The sequence below is a fragment of the Nicotiana tabacum genome, chromosome 12 (genome assembly GCF_000715075.1).
Source record: "Nicotiana tabacum cultivar K326 chromosome 12, ASM71507v2, whole genome shotgun sequence".
NCBI classification, from domain to species: Eukaryota; Viridiplantae; Streptophyta; class Magnoliopsida; order Solanales; family Solanaceae; genus Nicotiana; species Nicotiana tabacum.
Window position 1 is genome coordinate 25,197,308 of NC_134091.1, and position 19,225 is coordinate 25,216,532.

A 19,225-nucleotide genomic window follows, 5' to 3' on the forward strand; every position below is an offset into this window, starting at 1 on the left:
TGATGAAAAAGTGGTATTCCATGTGTGTAAGTCCATGCGGAAAACAAATAGCAACGAGATGTGTTCTTTTGTGGGCTTAGTGACCGATGTTATTGTTGATGATACAAGTGCCATAATCAATGTTGGTGATATGTTGGAAGCCGTCTTGCTCAACTTTGAAGATGACTAGATGGATGGCTTCATGGGATGTGTGAACTCCTTGCAAGGAATGGGGTCGTATAATTATGCACCTCGGAAACTATCTTTGGATCTTGAAAATAGGACAACTCCTCCCACAAAGCCGTCCATTGAAGAGCCTCCTATATAGGATTTGAAGTCATTGCCTCCACATCTTTGGTATGAATTTCTTGGCCCTTGTTCTACTTTACCGGTTATTCTTTCCTCTTGTTTGACTAACGTACAGGTAGATTCTACATTGGCGGTGCTACATAAGAGGAAGAAAGCTATTGGGTGGACATTGGCAGATATTCGGGGTATAAGCCCGTATTTTGCATGCATAAGATCAACTTGGAGGAAGGTGTCAATCCATCTATTGAATATCAAAGGAGACTCAATGAGGATATGCAAGAAGTTGCCAAAAAAGAGATTATCAAGTGGTTGGATGCCGCGATTATCTAACCCATTTCCGATAGTTCGTGGACTTCTCCGGTTATATATGTCCCGAAGAAGAGGGGCATGACGGTTGTCACCAATGACAAGAATGGGTTGATTCTTACAAGAACGGTGACCGGTTGGAGAGTGTGTATGGACTATTACAAGATTAACAAAGTCACAAGGAATGATCATTTCCCACTTCCTTTCTTAGATCAAATGCTTGATAGATTGGCCGGTCGTGCTTTCTATTGCTTTCTTGATGGGTATTCGGGTTACAACTAAATCCTCATTGCTCCGGAGGACCAAGATAAAACAATCTTTACATGTCCCTATGGTACTTTTGCCTTCAAGTGGATGCCATTTGGTTTGTACAATGCACTGGCGACTTTTCAAAGGTGTATGATGGCTATCTTCACGGACATGATGGAGGACTACCTTGAAGTTTTCATGGATGACTTCTCGGTGGTTGGAGGTTCTTTTGATGATTATCTTGCAAATTTAGATAAAATGTTGGCAAGATGTGAAGAAACAAATTTGGTGCTCAATTGGGAGAAATGTCATTTCATGGTCGAGGAAGGCATTGTCCTTGGCCACAAAATATCAAAGAATGGGATTGAATTTGACAAGGCAAAGATTAAGGTGATTTCTAAACTTTCATCTCCAACTTCGGCGAAGGGTGTGCGGAGATTCTTAGGCCACGCGGGGTTTTACCGGTGTTTCATCAAAGATTTCTCTAATGTGGTAAACCCGTTGTGCAAGCTTCTTGAGAAAGATGCTAAGTTTAACTTTAATGATGATTGCATGAGAGCCTTTGAATTGTTAAAGTTCAAGTTGATAACTACTCTCATCATCACCGCTCCAAATTAGAGTGTCCCTTTTGAAATCATGTGTGATGCAAGTGACGTAGCGGTTAGGTCTATTTTGGGTCAACGCATCAACAAGATTTTACATCTGGTATATTATGCTAGTAAGACCATGAATGGTGCCCAATTAAATTATACCATTATGGAGAAAGAGCTCTTTGCAATTGAGAAGTTTCGCCCGTACATGATGGGTGAAAACGTTATTGTCCACACGGATCATGCGACACTTCGTTATATTATGAGCAAGAAAGATTCCAAAGCTCGGTTGATGAGATGAGTGCTTTTGTTACAAGAGTTTGATATTGACATCCAAGATAGAAAAGGGAGTGAAAATTAAGTGGCGGACCACTTGTCTCGTTTGGAGGAGGAGGGGAGGCCGCATGATGGCTTGAAATCAATGACTCCTTCCCCGATGAGAAACGCTTGGCTATTTCAATGAAAGATGTGCCATGGTTCGCGGATCTGGCAAATTTTCATGTGTGTGGAATCATCCCGGATGAGTTCTCTTCAAACCAAAGGAAGAAGCTCAAATAAGATTGTCAAGATTATTATTGGGATGAACCATACCTTTTCCGGATTTGTACGGATGGGGTGATTAAAAGATGTGTACCGGAAGAAGAGCAAGGTGAAATTCTTGGGGCCTGTCATTCTTCGCCATATGGTGGTCACCATAGTGGAGCAAAACAGCGGCTAAAGTGCTAAGTTGCGAGTTCTATTGGCCCGCTCTTTACAAGGATGCTAGTGAGCTAGTGAAAAGATGTGATGGAATGTCAACGAGCCGGTGGAATCTCAAAAAAATTGAAATGCCCCTCACCACCATTTTGAAGATTGATATTTTCAATGTGTGGGGTATTGACTTCATGGGTCCTTTTGTGAGTTCTTGTGAAAACACCTATATCTTGGTCACAATGGATTATGTGTCCAAATTTGTGGAGGCCGTTGCTCTACCCAATAATGAAGCAATAAGTGTGGTGGCATTCTTGAAGAAGAATATTTTCACAAAGTTTGGTACTCTGCGGGCTATTATAAGTGATAAGGGGTCACATTTTTGCAACAAGGATTTCAACACTTTACTTATCAAGTATAGTGTTACTCATAAAGTCACAACTCCCTGTCATCCACAAGCTAGCGGTCAAGTGGAAGTCTCTAACTGGGAGATAAAGAGTATTTTGTCCAAAACAGTGAATGCTAACCGGACGGATTGGTCCAAGAAGCTTGATGATGCATTATGGGCTTATCGGACGGCTTACAAAGCACCCATCGGAATGTCGCCGTACTGGTTAGTGTTCGTAAAAGCTTGTCATCTTCCCGCGGAACTTGAGCACAAGGCTATGTGGACTCTAAAGGAGTTGAATCTTGATTGGGATGTAGCCGCTAACTTGAGGGTTGCACATTTGAATGAATTGGATGAATTCTGGTACCATGCCTATACAAGTTCATCCTTGTACAAAGAAAATATGAAATATCTTCATGACAAATACATTTGGAACAAAGAGTTCAAGGTGGGCGATCACGTATTGTTGTTCAACTCAAGGTTGAGGATGTTCCCCGGAAAGCTAAAGTCTAAATGGAGTGGTCCCTTTGAAATTGTGGGTGTAACACCTTTTGGTGCATTGGACTTGAAGAACAAAAACAGTGAAGTATTCTGAGTCAATGGTCACTGGGTGAAGCACTATTTCAGAAAAGTTGGAGATAGACACGTTGTGGCGGTCATTCATCTCAATTGATGGTATTCTGCGTCGTGCCGCTACGTTAAATCAGGAGCTTCTTGGGAGGCAACCTATGTTTCTTTTCCATTTTTTTTTGTATTTTGTAGTTAGGTAATATTTTTATGCTAACCTGATTTGAAGTGTGCTACAAGGCTGAGTGTGACTTACAGGAACGGTGGACAAAAATGAGGCTAAGTATTGAAAGAAGTACGGACCGCACAATTTGGAGTGTTGTAGCAAAAGAGCACCGCTATCGCATAATTACCTTGCGGACCGCAAAAATGGAGGATTCAAAATGCCAACTCTCTGAAGTTGGTCTATCAGAAAAATGGCCAATCTGCGATCGCAACAGGAAATCTGTGGCCGCACGCAAAATTCTGCGGACCGCAAACAAGGCACCAACCTAAGCTCACCAGGTAATAGAGTGAGAACCGCAACTGAAAATGTGCGGCCGCACTCGCTCCTCCTTCCCTTAGAAAATCAATAGTATAAATAGAGGTCAGGGCAACTATTATATTTTTTCCTCTCTGAGCACAAAACTTGCACTATAGTGAAATTGCTTAGTGAATCATCTTCCCACACGCCCAACAATTGTGATCACTCATCCCATGCACTTATTCACATCTGGTATGCTTAAATTCCTTGTTAGAATTTTTTATTTTTTTAGTTTAATTTGTAGCTTTTTAATTATTTTGAGGCCATTTGTCAATAGAATTCAATTGTGCGTTCATGTGGGGGTCAATCTGTAGTGGGTTAACTAGTACATGTTCTATGGGGACTGGGTTACCATATTTTCATGCCTTTATGCTGTTACCATGTCAAAATTTTCACGTAAATTGCAAACCCTAGATTGAAATATTGAACTATTTGTAGTGTTTTGAATTCTGCGGCCACACCTAAAATTGTGCGGTCCGCAGAAGTTGATTCTAGAGCACCTTTAGTAAAGAGTGGGTTTGCGGCCACAAGGAAGTTGTGAGGACCACAGAATTACCATTGCGGCCGTAGAACAACCTTTTCACTATCATCATAGAGTCAACATTGTGCAACTCAAATGTGCGGCCGCAGGTCTAATTGTACGGGCCGCAGAAATCATGTTGCGACCGCATATCAGCCAATTCGATCATCAGAGAGTTGGCATATTTTGGGTTTCTGAGATGCGACAGCAAGTGAAATTGTACGGACCGCACTTCACTTTTGCGGCCGCAAAGCTAAAATGTGCGGTCCGCAAGGCCTCATCTGCGACCGCAATAAAATTGTGCGAATCGCAGATCCTTACCATATAAGCATACTGTGTATGTGACCCTCACTATGTTCTCTGGTATATTCTCGCCTATCTCCTGTGTATGCCCTAATATTGAATTGCAACTAACAATCGCCTTTGCTTGATACAGACAATGGTTCGATCTAAAGGCAGAGGCGACAGTTCTAAAGGGAGGGGTTAACCTTCTCGAGGACGAGGCAAGAGAGCTTTACCTATTGCCCAACAACAGGAAATCAGAAAAAAGACAACAACCGAGAGAGGGAGAGGTGCAGAGCTCTCCGAGACGAGTTTATATGCCCCATCTAGAGATGTATCAGAGGGCAACTCAGCCTATGTTCAGGAACAACCGGTAGTACAGTCCAGGCCGTCAGGGAGATTTCAACTTAGGGACGAGCCATCCTCATCACACAACACTTCTGAGGGATCGTAAAGTGCTAGCCAAGCTTCTGAGCCTTCAGCAGCACCAGTCCCTATGACACAGGATACACCCATTCAGGACATACCCGATGATGGTAGAGGGGGAGATGCCACAACTGCTGGGATTAAAAGAAGAAAGAGGTTTGGGAGGATCGATTCGTCAACCTAGCAGCTTTCACTAGTTTCCGCACATGGTGGCCGGCGAGGTCGCTAACACTTGAACGACAGTTCTTACTGACAGATTTATAGAGGTATAAACCGATCGTGCTAAGGCAGTTTAGAGAACGCAAAGGGTGGATGGGGTTTACCCAGAGTGTGGTGGATTCTAAGAAATACCTTGTCCGGGAATTCTACGCCAATGTTGCGCATATAAAAAAGAGGACAAAGGTGACAAAAGTGTGAAACATTAAAGTGTGATTTGATCAGCACACACTGAACACATACTTGGGCTTTGATGATGTCGAGCAAAAAGAATACCTGGAAAAGTGTGCACTTGGGGATGTAGTTCGTCCTTGGTTAGCGGAGATTCTAGTTGCACTAGGACCACCACCACCATGGATCACCGCTGGGGTTCCTATCCAATTGAGCACACTCAACTTCGAAGCAAAAGGGTGGAAATCATTTGTCTGCAGCAGACTGGACCCGAGTTAAAATGAGACTCACTTGCTGAATCTTCGGCCAGTCTTAGTTGCCTCTATTATGGCCGGGTACCCTATCAATATGGGTAGCGTGATGTCGGCCAATATCTCAGTGATCGCCCGACATGTTGACTCTTCCTACCCATACCCTAACACCATTAAAGAGTATCTTACGGATGCAGGGGTAGAACTAAGGGATTTTGATACAAAGGTGAGGCCGAAGAAGCCTTTCTCTTGGTACTCACTTATGGATGCGAACAAACCGAAGAGAAAAGGTCAGTCGTCTACCACCACAGGCCAATCTCGTTAGCTAGCTGTGGTAGTTGTAGAGGAAGTTGATGTTCCATCCACTTAGGCCGAGCCTTCCTTTAGTGCCGCAGCTATGCCTCCACCGTCATCCACAACCCCTTATGCAGCTCTTTCCATAGTTTCCACTTCGGTTTTGAAGTCAGTGCCCATGCCAACTGCTCCACTTTCTGCGTTGCGAGTCTCCCAAATATTGGCGAGCCTCAACAACTAGATGGAGACAGCAACTGCAAAGCTGACTTACTTACCTAGTGTTGTTGCAGCACAGTCTACTATTCAGGCACCTCAGTTTCCTCCGATAGTGGAGGAGACATTGAAGAAGATCCTAGAGAACCATAATACCATCATGGCTACATTGGTACAGCACGGGTCAATGATCGAAGAGCTGGGAAAAGAAGTAAAGAAGATGAGAAAGTCCCAGACCAGCAAGAAGTCAGTCGACAAGCTCCGGAGACAAGTGACCAAGCTTGTTGCAGCCAGAGATATCCCCTTTGACATGTTGATCGACCCACACCCTTCAGACCCAGATCCTGCACCACCATTAGCATCGATGGCACTAGCTGGCCAGTCTAAGGAGCAAGACTCTGCTGCTGACACTTCTGAGGCAGTGCGTCAGATGTTCACCAACCCAGTCACACCCATAGTTGAGTATGATGAGATTTTGTTGGATTAGACTAAGGGCGGTGATATTGCTAAGGACACAGAGATGTCCAAGGAGACATAGGGAGTTTTCTTTACTCTCTCCCCTCTTTTACTCTTATTTTGTTAAGCATTGGGGACAATGCTTATCTTTATTCAGGGGGTGGAGTTTATTTTGATCATATTTGGTACATTCTGAGACATTTGGCCTGTAATAACTTGATATTATTTTCTTTTTCTTTTTAGTCTATATATATTCTCTCTTTTTCTCTCATTATGTGTATTCAGTAGTTTTTGTTTATCAACTTCTTTAATTTTGTTCCTTTGTTAGTTCTTATGAGTTATAGCTTATTTGTTTGATTTAGTAGCTTCTTTTTATGTTCTAGTAGATAATAAGCCTTTTGTTTTCTTAATGTCATGGTTCTTTCCAAAGGTGGTTGTTGTGTGAACCAGGTGACTCGTCCCAACGGTGGATGGCATGACAACCTTTTTAAGGGAATGAGCCTGTTTTGGTGTTTAGATAATAATAGTAGTAATAATGAATAAAAAGACCTAATTAAGTCATGCTAAAAGAGTCAAACATGCTTCAATTGGTACCAACACACTTAACTATGTGCTTATGGTTAAAAACAAGGTTTTTGAAAGAAATAGCTCTAGTTAGTGACTTTGTGACTCTTGTGACTTTGGCAACCATCGAGTATTTTAATTGAACCATAGTGATTTTCAATCTTGAATGTGGTCGTTGTGGGCCCTCGACTCTATCCTCTTTAACAATCTAGTTGCGTGAGGGGTGAGATGCTTTGTTGCTAATCCAAGTACCTGTGCGAAAGGTCTAGAACTTGCCCTGAATGTATTTTAAGGCGAAATATTAAGTTTTGCTTGGCTTGAGAAGTGATTGTAGGCTTTCCTTGTCCCGTTTGAGTTTTCTATTTCCTACCAATGTTGTTATCCCTAATCAACCCCTCTGAGCCTCAAGCCTTTCTCATTTGACAACTATGTTACAAGCCTTTACCCGTTTTATCGTGACCCTCTCTTGGCAATCGAGCTTTCCTTAACACTCTTATGAAACAAATGGCTAAAAATGTAAGTTTTGGGGAGAGATAAGGAACTTGAAAAAGGTATCAAGGCACAAAAAAAATAAATGATAAGAAGGAAAGGCAAGAAAAGAATAGAACAAAAAGAAAAATGCAAAAAAAATGAATAAGTGGAAGAGTTGAAGGGATTCAAAGAGAGGTAATGATCCCAAACAAGGAGAAATCAAAGAGGGGGAAAATGAATGTAATGATCAAGAAAGAGTGATGTTAAGACTCTCGAGTTCCCCCAAAAAAAGAAAGTGCCTCAAAGAATTGACAAAGTGTGAGCCGAGAAATACAAATTGGAGTGCTTAAGCCTTCATTACATCGTGAAAGAAGTCCTACTTGATTTCAAGTCGAGTGAGCTTACATTAGTGGCAATCTATATGAGGGGCAAGCCTATGGCACTTGAAGTCATACTTGCGACATTCTCTAGAGAGAGATGAGTGATCCTTTCATAAATCTTTGGATTGAGTGCTAAATTTCTTAAGTGAGCCAGGTAAATGTAAAGTAGAGGAGGAAGAGTTTAGAGTTCACCATGACCTACATGATAGAGCAATAGTCCTTGATGAGTAAAGTCAATTTTTGAAGCTCAAATGTCACATTAGAACTATATGTGCATGAATGTTTAACTTCTCGCCTTGTTGATAATACATGAATAGTGTGGATAATTGTTGTTCCCAACTGATGTGTGGATGGCTCACCTTTGACTGGCTGAAATGATCCTTAACTTTTGGAGGTGGGAACTAATTTATTTTCTTGAGGACAAGCAAAGACTTAAGTTTGAGGGAGGTAATAAGTGGAGATTTTGACTGCTTATTAACGTCTTTTAGCTTTAGTTTTAGTCTAAAATCATTTAATTGTATTCCTGAAACTAATGAAATTATGCAAAATTGCAGGAATGCTGGAAGTTTGACTCTCGAGATGAAATACGACTCAAAAAGGAGTAGTCTAAAGCACAAGGCAAAGAAGAAATTACGGACCGCAGAATTCCATCTGCGGCCGCAAACAAAGAGGAAAAATCTAGCACACATTTGTGCAAAGTGCGGATCGCACATGAATTGTGCGGCCGCAAAGCTGGGCTAAAAGTCGAAGATAAGAGAGTATGCAAAAAGACCAAGTCCAGAAGCATATGTGAATTGCGGACCGCAGACCAAGTCCAGGAGCATATGTGAATTGTGGACCGCGCAAGAATTGTGCGGCCGCAGAAAAGTTTCTTGCAGACGCAGTCCTAAATATGCGGACCGCAGAAGAGTTGCCTTGCGGCCGCAGCCCAGAAATATGCGGCCGCAGATGATGCCTCACGCCCGCAGTTCAGAAATATGCGACCACAGAACTACAGCTCCTGCCATATGAAGAAATTTGCGGACCGCACATGGAATTGTGCGGCCGCAGAACCTTCTGAGGGGCATTTTTGTCCGAGATTTTCAGCCTTGTATAAATAGACGAGTTTTACAAAATTAGGTCAAGTTTGAACCTCTGAAGTTCCTGTAGCCATTTTTCCTTATTAGTTTTACTTTGATTTGGTGTATTTATAATAGATTTAATCATTTTAAGCTTCCATTATGAGTTTAATTAGTTTTTCTCCCTTATTTTCTTCAAACCCTATTATGAGTAGCTAGACTTTTACTAGGATTGTGACCCAACCCTAGTATGTAAACCTTTTAGGTATCTAATTTAGTGCTTGTTTATGATTGTGTGTTGATTATGCTTAGTCCATGCTTCAATTTTAGAATTAATGGTTGCAAACATTGATTCATGCCTATTTGACTTAGTCTCTACTTGAGAAAGAGAGACCTAGTCTAGGATAACTTAGCTAACAAGGAATTGGGTCAATCGAGAGATTGATTAACCCAATTAAAGGGTTCAACCTAGAGATAGTAATAATCCGACTTGAGCTTTTATCTACTATTTTGGGCGCTACTCATTTGATCTTAAGAAAGCCAAAGTGGGCAAAACCACTCTCTGACCGAGAGGTAATGAGTGGATAATTTAGAGTTAATAGCTATAATACACCCCAATCAACAAAACAAGAATTAAAGTCTTTATCCCATTAGGGAAACACCTAGGTCATGGTCCCAACCCTAGACTTTTTATCCATTTGGAAAAATCGTAAAAATAAGTATCTCTAATCTTCTTTCTTTATTTTTGCATTCATTAGAGTAAAATTAGAAATAGAAAATAAATCCTTATAGTGGAAGTGTTGTCTAGATAATCCAATTGCTCAAATCAAAATATATACCCCTAACTCCCATCTTAGCTCCATGTGGATTCGACCCCGACTCTTAGTTGGATTTCTGTTATTGCATATGACTGCTTCATATCTCTTTTCATGTGTGCTTTGGACGTGATCAGTGCCCCAGCTTAAGGAGTGGATCGAAGGAATCTGTAATCAGATGACCTACTATGAGCGCGCATGGCGCAAACTTTTGAGGGGCATATGGGAGGCCCGTTCTCATGGTAAGGCTCTCCCCCGAACAGTTATTACTACACCCCAAACTTACATTATGCTGACTTATTTTCCTTTCCTTCACAGGTTTGCCTAAGACCACCGAACTTAGGCCACTGGAAGAGGATGCATCTTTATCTATTGATCCATCCACTATGGGACAGCCCGGGGCTGCCGTGGGGGAGAAAAAGAGGAAAATAAAATCCTTAAGTTCCCCAGTCCCGGAGGATGCTCGGGTTCTATCCATTCCAGTGGGCATAGCCAGCTACCTCTGATGTCTGGTGACCGAGGAGGACCAGACAAAGATGAATGAGGTAGGCGCGTTAAGTCTCTTCAACGAGGCGCAGGAGGCGCTAAAACGGGTAAGATATTAACACTTTTACACTCCCTTGTGAATTCCGCTTAAGTTTTGATGTCTCTTACCATTTTTGTTGTTTTACAAGCCTCGGTGCTTCACAATGAGAGCATCCTCCGGTACCGCTTGGAAATCAGCCAACTCGAGTTCAAGATCAAATAGCAAGTCCAAAAAAAGGACATGTAAAGGCTCCTCAGTGAGCAACAGGACAGGGCCGTCAAGGACCTTCGGGCCGAGTTGGACAGGGCTCAGAAGGAAGCTTCGACCCTAAAGTGGGAACATGCCAACCTGGTTGAAAAGGTAAGGGTCTTTGAGGCTAAAAATAAGGAGTTAGTTGTGGTGACTAACAACAAAACCTTGCAAGTCAACAGAAGATCGACCTGATCGACCAGCTCCGAGCCGAGATGAACGAGGTCTAGGCCATGGACGACAGGTGGAAAAGCAGAATGGACCTGCTGGCTTCGTAGAAGGAAACCGCTAAGGCAGATCTGGCATCTGTTGAGAACCAACTCCGGGTTGCGAAGGACAAAGCTGACAAATGGTCTCAGCTGAACGATGATCTCCGAGCACAACTGAGCTAGGTTGTTGTAGAGCGGGATGCCCTCGGTCAAGAATATGAGGCAGTGAAGTCCAGATTGAACACAACCTCCGTTGATGCCAAAGAAATAGTGGCCTAATACAAAGCCGATGTGGAGGTAGCCGATACCCGCCTAATGACAAAGGCCGAATATATGAAGCAGTTGTCCCGAAGAGAGACCCTCGAAGAGATCCATGCCTGAGGTTTCGACCTGTCGGCTGAGATTAAGGAAGCCAAAAAGCTCGAGGCTGAGGTGAAGGAGCTTTACGAGCCTGAAGGTGCCGAAGTCTCCGAGGGTTCCGAGGGATCCGAAGGCTTCGACAGTTCTAGTGACGAGTCGGGCCCCGGTGAACACCAGGCGTAGATGCCTTAGTACTTTTTTAGCTTTTGTCTCATGTATATTTTTTTTGTTTATTTTGGGGCCATTTTTTTGGGCCTTTGTAAATATATTCCGGAATATATATGAAATTTTCCCTTTCTGGCAATATTGTGACTTTACTTTTCCAACATCTTTACATAATTTCTATCCATGTAATATTTCCAATGCCTTAGCATAGAATCAAATGTAGTTATAGGGTGTTCGTGTTTCAGAGGTACGAATAAAACTCGACCTCGATACAACTTTGTTTGCTCAAGACTTTGAAAACTCGGCTTGACCAGAAGTTTATTCAAGATGCTTAAGCGATTTTAGATGATGTTTTTGCTGAGGGTAACCTTTTAGCAGGTTTCGAGTTCTTATAAAGGCCTTACTTTCTAATTACGAGCTTCGTACGTCTTCGAGCATTTTTAGAGTGGTCGTAGCCTTTTGTATTTGTGCATCGCCTAATAGGTTTGGTGCCTCTGGTATTTGGTAGCCCGAGTTGTCCGAAACTTTCTCGGACGACAGTCCCCGAGTAGGGGTAGCTCTTGGGCTCGATAGTCCCCGAGTAGGGGTAGCCCGAGGGCTCTTAGGAACCAGAATTTAAGATGAAAGAAAATGTATAATAGCAAGGAGGAACTTTCTTTCATTTCTCAGTGTGTAAAGTACATGATCGAAAACGCATAAAAATTTGTATCACGACTAGAGTGGACTATGTGAGCACGGTTCATATGACTGTTTGGCCTTTACAGTAAATCCTAACCACCAAGACTTAGCTTCTAACATACACGGTTTTTCTTTTTTCCTTGCTAAAAACCTTAATCCGAGGGTAATGGCCCCCAGTATTTGAGGTCGAGCTTGAGAGGACTCGCATACTATTGACGTGAAGTGAACGATCATTGAATCTAACTTGAGACCGGTCTTCGAATCTAAGTTAGCACATTTTACTGTTGTCTCGTTAAAAACCTTGTCAAAAACCCCATTTTGGGATAAAACCAGTTCAAGGAAAAAAGAGTGCAACACATACTTTCTGACCTAATAGCCACATCCATCCTTGGTCATTGCCTGCAAGTATTAGTCCAATTCATAACATAATTAAAGAGTAATTGAGATCGTACCTTAGCAGTAGTACCGCTTTAAGTGTGTCACGTTCCAGTTGTTCGGTAGTTGTACACCGTTTCCTGCTTCAAGTTTGTATGAGCCTTTGCCGGTAATTCCAACGACTCGATACAGTCCTTCCCAATTTGGTTCCAGCTTCCCCTTGTTCCGGTTCCAGGTATGTAATGTTACTTTTCTCAACACTATGTCCCCGATCTTGAAGTGTCGGAGATTGGCTCTTCGGTGGTAGTATCTTTCTATCCGCAATTTTTGGGCGGCCAACCGGACTAAGGTGGTCTCAACCTTTCATCCAATAGTTCCAGGCTCGTGAACATGGCCTCACCATTTGACTCTTCGGTTGCATACTGGAACCTGAGGCTCGCTTCTCCCACTTTGACTGGTATTAAGGCTTCGGCCCCGTAGACCAACAAAAATGGGGTTGCCCCGGTACTAGACGTCGAGGTCATACAGTATGCCCACAGGATTTTGGGCAATATTTTCTTCCATTTTTCTTTGGCATCGGTCAACCTCTTTTTCAGGTTTTGAAGTATGGTTTTGTTCGTTGATTCCGCATGTCCGTTACCACTAGGGTGGTAAGGTGTTGATAGTATCTTCTTAATCTTATGATCTTCGACAAATTTATTTAACTTGTTGCCAATATATTATCTCCCATTATCGCAAATGACTCCGGCCGGTATCCCTAATCGACATATTATATGGTCCCGGATGAAGTCAATGACTTTCTTCTTTTGGACCTTTTCGAATGCTTGAGCTTCGACCCATTTAGAAAAATAATCGGTCATGAATAGTCTGAATTAATCCTTACCGGCTGCCCACGGTAGGGGACCAACGATATCCATTCCCTACTTCAAATGACCACGGGGACAAGACCGAGTGGAGTAGTTATCCCGGTTGATGGATCACTGAGGCGTGTCTCTAGTAGTCGTCGCATTTTCGTATGAAATCCTTCGCATCTTTCTCCATTTCGGTCCAGTAGTAGTCGGCCCTGATTAATAGTTGGACCAAAGATTCTGCCCCCGAGTAGTTCCCGCAAATGCCTTCGTGAACTTCTCTCAAGGCGTATTCGGTATCTCCTGGCCCCAAGCACCTGGCTAGCAGACCGTTGAACGTTCTCCTAAATAATATCCCTTTGACCAAGCTAAATCTGACAGCCTTGGTACGCAGAGCTCTCGATTCTTTGGGATTCGAGAGTAATTTTTCAGTCTTCAAGTAATCTATGTATTTGTTCCTCCAATCCCAAGTTAAACTCGTTGAGTTTAACTCGACGTGGAGTTCGTCTATCACTGATTTCATAAGTTGTACTACTATTCCCGAGCTGAAATCATTGACATCGACCGATGACCCTAAGTTAGCTAGAGCATCAACCTCACTGTTCTGATCTCGGGGCACGTGCTGCAGGGTCCATTCCCTGAATTGATGCAGTGTTACCTGTAATTTGTCTAAGTACCTTCCCATTCGTTCCTCTTTCACTTCGAACGTTCCATTGACTTGGCTTTGAACATCTCGTCCCCAAGGCTTTTATTCAATTCGAGACCTGCAATCATGGCCTCATACTCGGCCTCATTGTTAGTCAATTTCATAGTTCTAATGGATTGCCTGATTACACTCCCCGTAGGTAGTTTCATCATGATGTCGAGTCCGGACCCCTTTGCGTTCGAGGCACCATCCGTAAAAAAAGGTCCAGATCCCTGAGGTAGTCCCCGAGGTTAACAACAATTCCCTTTCGCCTTCGGGTATTAAGGCCGGCGTAAAGTCGGCCACGAAGTCTGCCAAAATTTAAGATTTGATGACGGTACGGGGTCGATACTCGATATCGTACCCGCTGATTTCGACGACCCAATTGGCCAACCGGCCCGAGAGATCGGATTTTTGAATGATGTTCCTTAGTGGCTAAGATGTTATGACATACATGGGGTGACATTGAAAGTACGGTTTAATTTTCGGGAGGCGCTTAGCAAAGCGAGCGCCAATTTTTCCAGGTGAGGGTACCTTGTTTCGGCCTTGCCTATAGTTCTACTGACATAGTAGATAGGAAATCTCGTACCTTCCTCTTTCCGGACAAAGATTCCACTTACCGCCACTTCATAAATCGACAAGTAAAGGTATGTTCGTCCGCCTTCGGAGTGTATAGCAGGGACGGACTCGATAGGTACCATTTGAGCTCTTCCAAAGCTTGTTGCATTCCCGGGTTCAGGAAAAGTTATTCTTCTTCTTCAACAGTGAGAAGAACTGATGGATTTTGTTCGAGGACCTCGATATGAACCGGCCCAGGGCGGTTATATGCCTGGTGAGTCTCTGAATGGCCTTGACGTTATCCACCACAGTGATGTCTTCTATGGCTTTGATTTTTCTCGGGATTGATCTCGATCCCTTGATTGGACATCATGAACCCGAGGAATTTTCCCGATCCGACCCCGAATGCACACTTCTCCGGGTTCAACTTCATATTATATTTCTTTAATATGTCGAAGGTTTCCTGCAAATGTCTCAAATGGTCCTCTGCTCGCAGGGACTTGACTAATATGTCATCAATATAAACTTCCATTGATTTTCCTATTTGTTCTTCGAATATCCGGTTTACTAGGAGTTGATAGGTGGAACTGACGTTCTTTAATCCGAATGACATTACTTTATAACAATAGGTGTCGAATCTAGTGATAAAAGAAGTCTTTTCTTGGTCGCCCGGGTCCATCCGAATTTGGTTGTACCAAGAATAGGCATCGAGAAAGCTGAGTATCTCGTGCCTGGCTATCGCGCCGATCATCCGATTGATGTTAGGAAAAAGAAAAGAATCATTAGGGCATACCTTATTCAGATCTTTGTAATCTATACACATTCTTAGCTTATTTCCTATTTTAGGTACTACCACTACGTTAGCTAACCAGTCCGGGTACTTAACTTCCCGAATGGATCCTATTTTAAGGAGTTTAACTCGTCCTTGATGAATGCATGCTTGACCTCGAATTATGGTTTCCTCTTCTATTTAACCGGATAGAACTTCGGGTCCAAACTCAGCTTATGAGTGGTTACCTCCGGCGGGATACCTGTCATGTCAAGATGGGACTAAGAGAAACAATCTATGTTAGCAATAAAAAATTCAATGAGTTTTTTCCTGAGCTCATGAGTTAACCCTGTGCCCAGGTATACCTTCCGATCAGGTAAGTTCTCGATCAATATAACTTGCTCCAATTCCTCGACTGTCGATTTGGTGGCATTGGAATCATCAGGAGCTATGAACGATCTAGGAACTCTATAATCATCCTCCTCGTCTACTCCTCGTTCTCCCGGTTTGGTCGACACCGGTATCAGTGATTTCTATTTAATTTCTTCATTCCTGGTCAGCTCCGTGTTCTTTGATGTCGAGACCACAGGCACCGGGATCACCTCGTCGACTGTGAACATTTCCTTTACGGCCGACTACTCTCCGTAGATCGCCTTGATTCCTCCCAGTGTAAGGAACTTTAGTGCCTGGTATATGGTTGAGGGTGCCGCCCTTATGTTATGAACCCATGGCCTTCCGAATAGGATGTTGTACCTCATATCCCCTTCGATCACGTAGAATTTTATCTCTTTGATCGTCCCAGCAGTATTCACTGAAAGGGTTATTTCCCTTTTAGTAGTTTCGCATACCATGTTAAACCCATTCAACACCTGGACTGCTGGCACTATTTGATCCTGTAACTCCAATTGCTCTACGACTCTCGATCGGATGATGTTGGCCGAGCTACCTGGACCAATCAACACATGTTTAACTCGAGATTTATTGATAAGTACAGATATTACCAGTGCATCATTATGAAGTAGTACGATGCCCTCGGCATCCTCGTCGCTGAATGAAATGGTTCTTTCCGGGACGTAATCTCGGGTGCACTTTTCCCTCGTGATGGATACTTTAGTGCATTTTATCATTGGCTCTTGAGGGACGTCGACCCCTCCAATGATCATGTTGATGACGTGTTGAGGTTCCTCTTATTCGGTCTATTTGTTGGCGTCCCTGTTTCTGAAGTGGTTTTTGGCTCGATCACTTAGAAATTCTCGTAGGTGCCCATTATTAAACAACCATGCAACTTCTTCTCTCAATTGTTGTCAGTCCTCCATCATGTGGCCATGAGTTCTATGATACTTACACATTAAGTTAGGATCTCTCCTGTGGCCATGGTCGAGACCATTTGGTGTCCTTGATGCGCTCGATGGCTGATACGATACTGACAGCATCAACGTTAAAGTTATATTCTGACAATCTTGGTGCCTCTCTGGCCCCGAGCGACCTGTCAAAATCATTTTTGCTCATCAGACCTCAGCTATTGGGCCCTCGATCGCTTCTCTTTTCATTCCTCGTAAGGTGATACCCGATATTGTTTCCCCTTCGATCTCCGATGTATGGTTGATACCGGTCTCGGATCGATCTTGGTTAATGATCGATGACTCTATTAGACCTGTCGTTGGTTCTAATAGGATAAACGGACCTAGAAGGGGCTCTGAATTGGCCGTCCTCAACTCTAATTTTTGACTTGTATCTATTGTGGACATCGGCCCAGGTTAGCACCGGATACTCAACCAAATTTTGTTTTAGCTGCTGCGAAGCTAAGGAGCTTCGGGGGTTAAGTCCTTGAATTAATGCCTGAACGGCTCAATCATCGTCAACCGGAGGCAAGTCTATTCGTTCTATTTGGAATCTTGACACGAACTCCCTGAGCATCTCGTTATCTCTTTATTTATCTTTGAAAAGGTCCAATTTTCTGGTTTCGACCTTGATAGCCCCGTCATGTGCCTTCACAAAAGCATCTGCAAGCATAGCAAATGAATCAATAGAATTTGGGGGTAAGATGTGATACTATATCAGTGCTCCTTTTGACAGAGTTTCCCCAAACTTCTTTAGCAAAACCGACTCGATTGCTCGTTTGGATTTGTGATTCTGTTGTACTTTAGAATATCGGGCATACGAAACCTCTTTGGGATCGACTTTGGTGTAGTGCTTGGAGGGAAAATCTTTTATATAAACTTCTTGAAATCTGGTCCTTTTAATATCGTAGGTGCTCTCGGGATTTGATCGACCCTGGAATTATATTTCTTCACCTTCTTGTCGTTGGCCTCAATTTTCTTCTCACCTGATTCCACCCGCTTCGTCAATGCTTCAAGAATTTTCATTATCTCGGGGTTGGCCCTGGGCTCGGCTTCACCCGACCTCTCGGCGGTTTGTTCATTTCTTCGGGTGCTCTCCGGGACCGCTCGAGCTTGATCCTGCCAGGGGGTGGCCTTGATTCTATAGCTGCGCTATCGCCGCCTGTTGAGCCTGCAACATTTCGAAGATTAGTCGCAGGCTTACCACATCGCCTTCGCCTTCGGGCGTTTCTCGAACTGTTGGTCGGGGACCTCCACGAACGCTATTTTCGGGGTCAGTTGGTAGGTTGACGTAGATAGCAACCTGTGAATTGGCTTCGATTAGATTGGTGACTCGGACTCTGTTGGGATCAGCAAGGGACACCTCATTGTTAGGTGCCAGATTGTTATTTTCGCCATGATGGCCAGACTCAGCCTTAACGTTCAAGTGAGCAGACTGAGAATTTGACATTTTTAAGCTAACCTGAAATTGAGACCACAAAGAACAAGCGTAAAATAGAGTGTGTTATGGAGATTTGTATCAAACCACCACTATTATCCTTAGCCCCACGGTGGGCGCCAAACTGTTTACCCTTAAAACGGATAACAATTGAATTTATACGTGGTTTTAAGGATATGTGGATAGATTCAATACAAATAATCAAGAATGATATATAAACAAGTTAAAGATAAAATGAATAATCAAACCAGTTGTGACGTTAAGGTCGGGCTCAGATTTAAGCTGAACAGTAGTTTTGTCCTCGACTGGACCCTTAATTCGAATCCAAATATATATATGAAGAACAATAATTAAAATAAGAACCTTTCAATAGCTAGGAAGTAGAGAAATACGTTTGTATTGCCTTGATATGCATGTTACCATGTGTCTTATTAAAGAAAAAACTTTCTCTTTATATAGTAGGAGAGTTTCATCCCTAATACAATCCTAAAAAAGGTAAAAATATTCCTTTCTCGTCAATTACTGATCTGTTGCCGGCTTCAGGCGAGATCTGCGTTGTGATATCTGGTGGGGTTAGTCGTGTGCAACCGTTGCCATGCTTTCCGAGGTCTCGGAGCTCGTTCCGGGTTTGGGGAAGTATTGTCTTATCAGACCCGGTGGCAAGCACTCCGTTCGGGCCTTGGTACGAGAAATTCCCAGCTTCAATTCCAATCCCATGTAGTTAAGTCCCTTGCTTCGTTTGACCCACGAGGAAATCGGGACGTGTGTCCGCCCCGTTTTTTACCCGTATACGAGAGAACCTCCTATATTGTCTGAAAATTGATGTTTCAAAGGTAGAAAGAAACCATTTTTCATTTGACGGTTGTTCTAATAAATGGGAGCTAGCTAGATAGAAATAAAATAAAATTAATTATATGCTCCTTTTTTTCCTGATAATAATGGTATCTGAACTAGTATGAAGGCACCTCTAATATTTCATCTGTATTTGCTACTGTCTCATTATCATAAATATTGGATAATTTTATCTACCAAAACGGATATTTTTTATATTTTCTTTTTGTGATTTAATTTCTGATATCTTCGAACTTTCACCAATTTATTGATCATTAGCCACAACTTTTTTCCCCAGCCTCCTCGCATGCTGGAAAAATACTCAAAAAGTCATGAGCGAGTCAAGCTGGAATAGAATGACAAGGCCAGAACAATGCCAATCCAGTAGACACATGGTAGAACGTCAGTGTCACAGGTTAGAATACGGTTTGGGTAAATTCCAAATGATGGAATGGATAACTATTGAACTGTGTGAA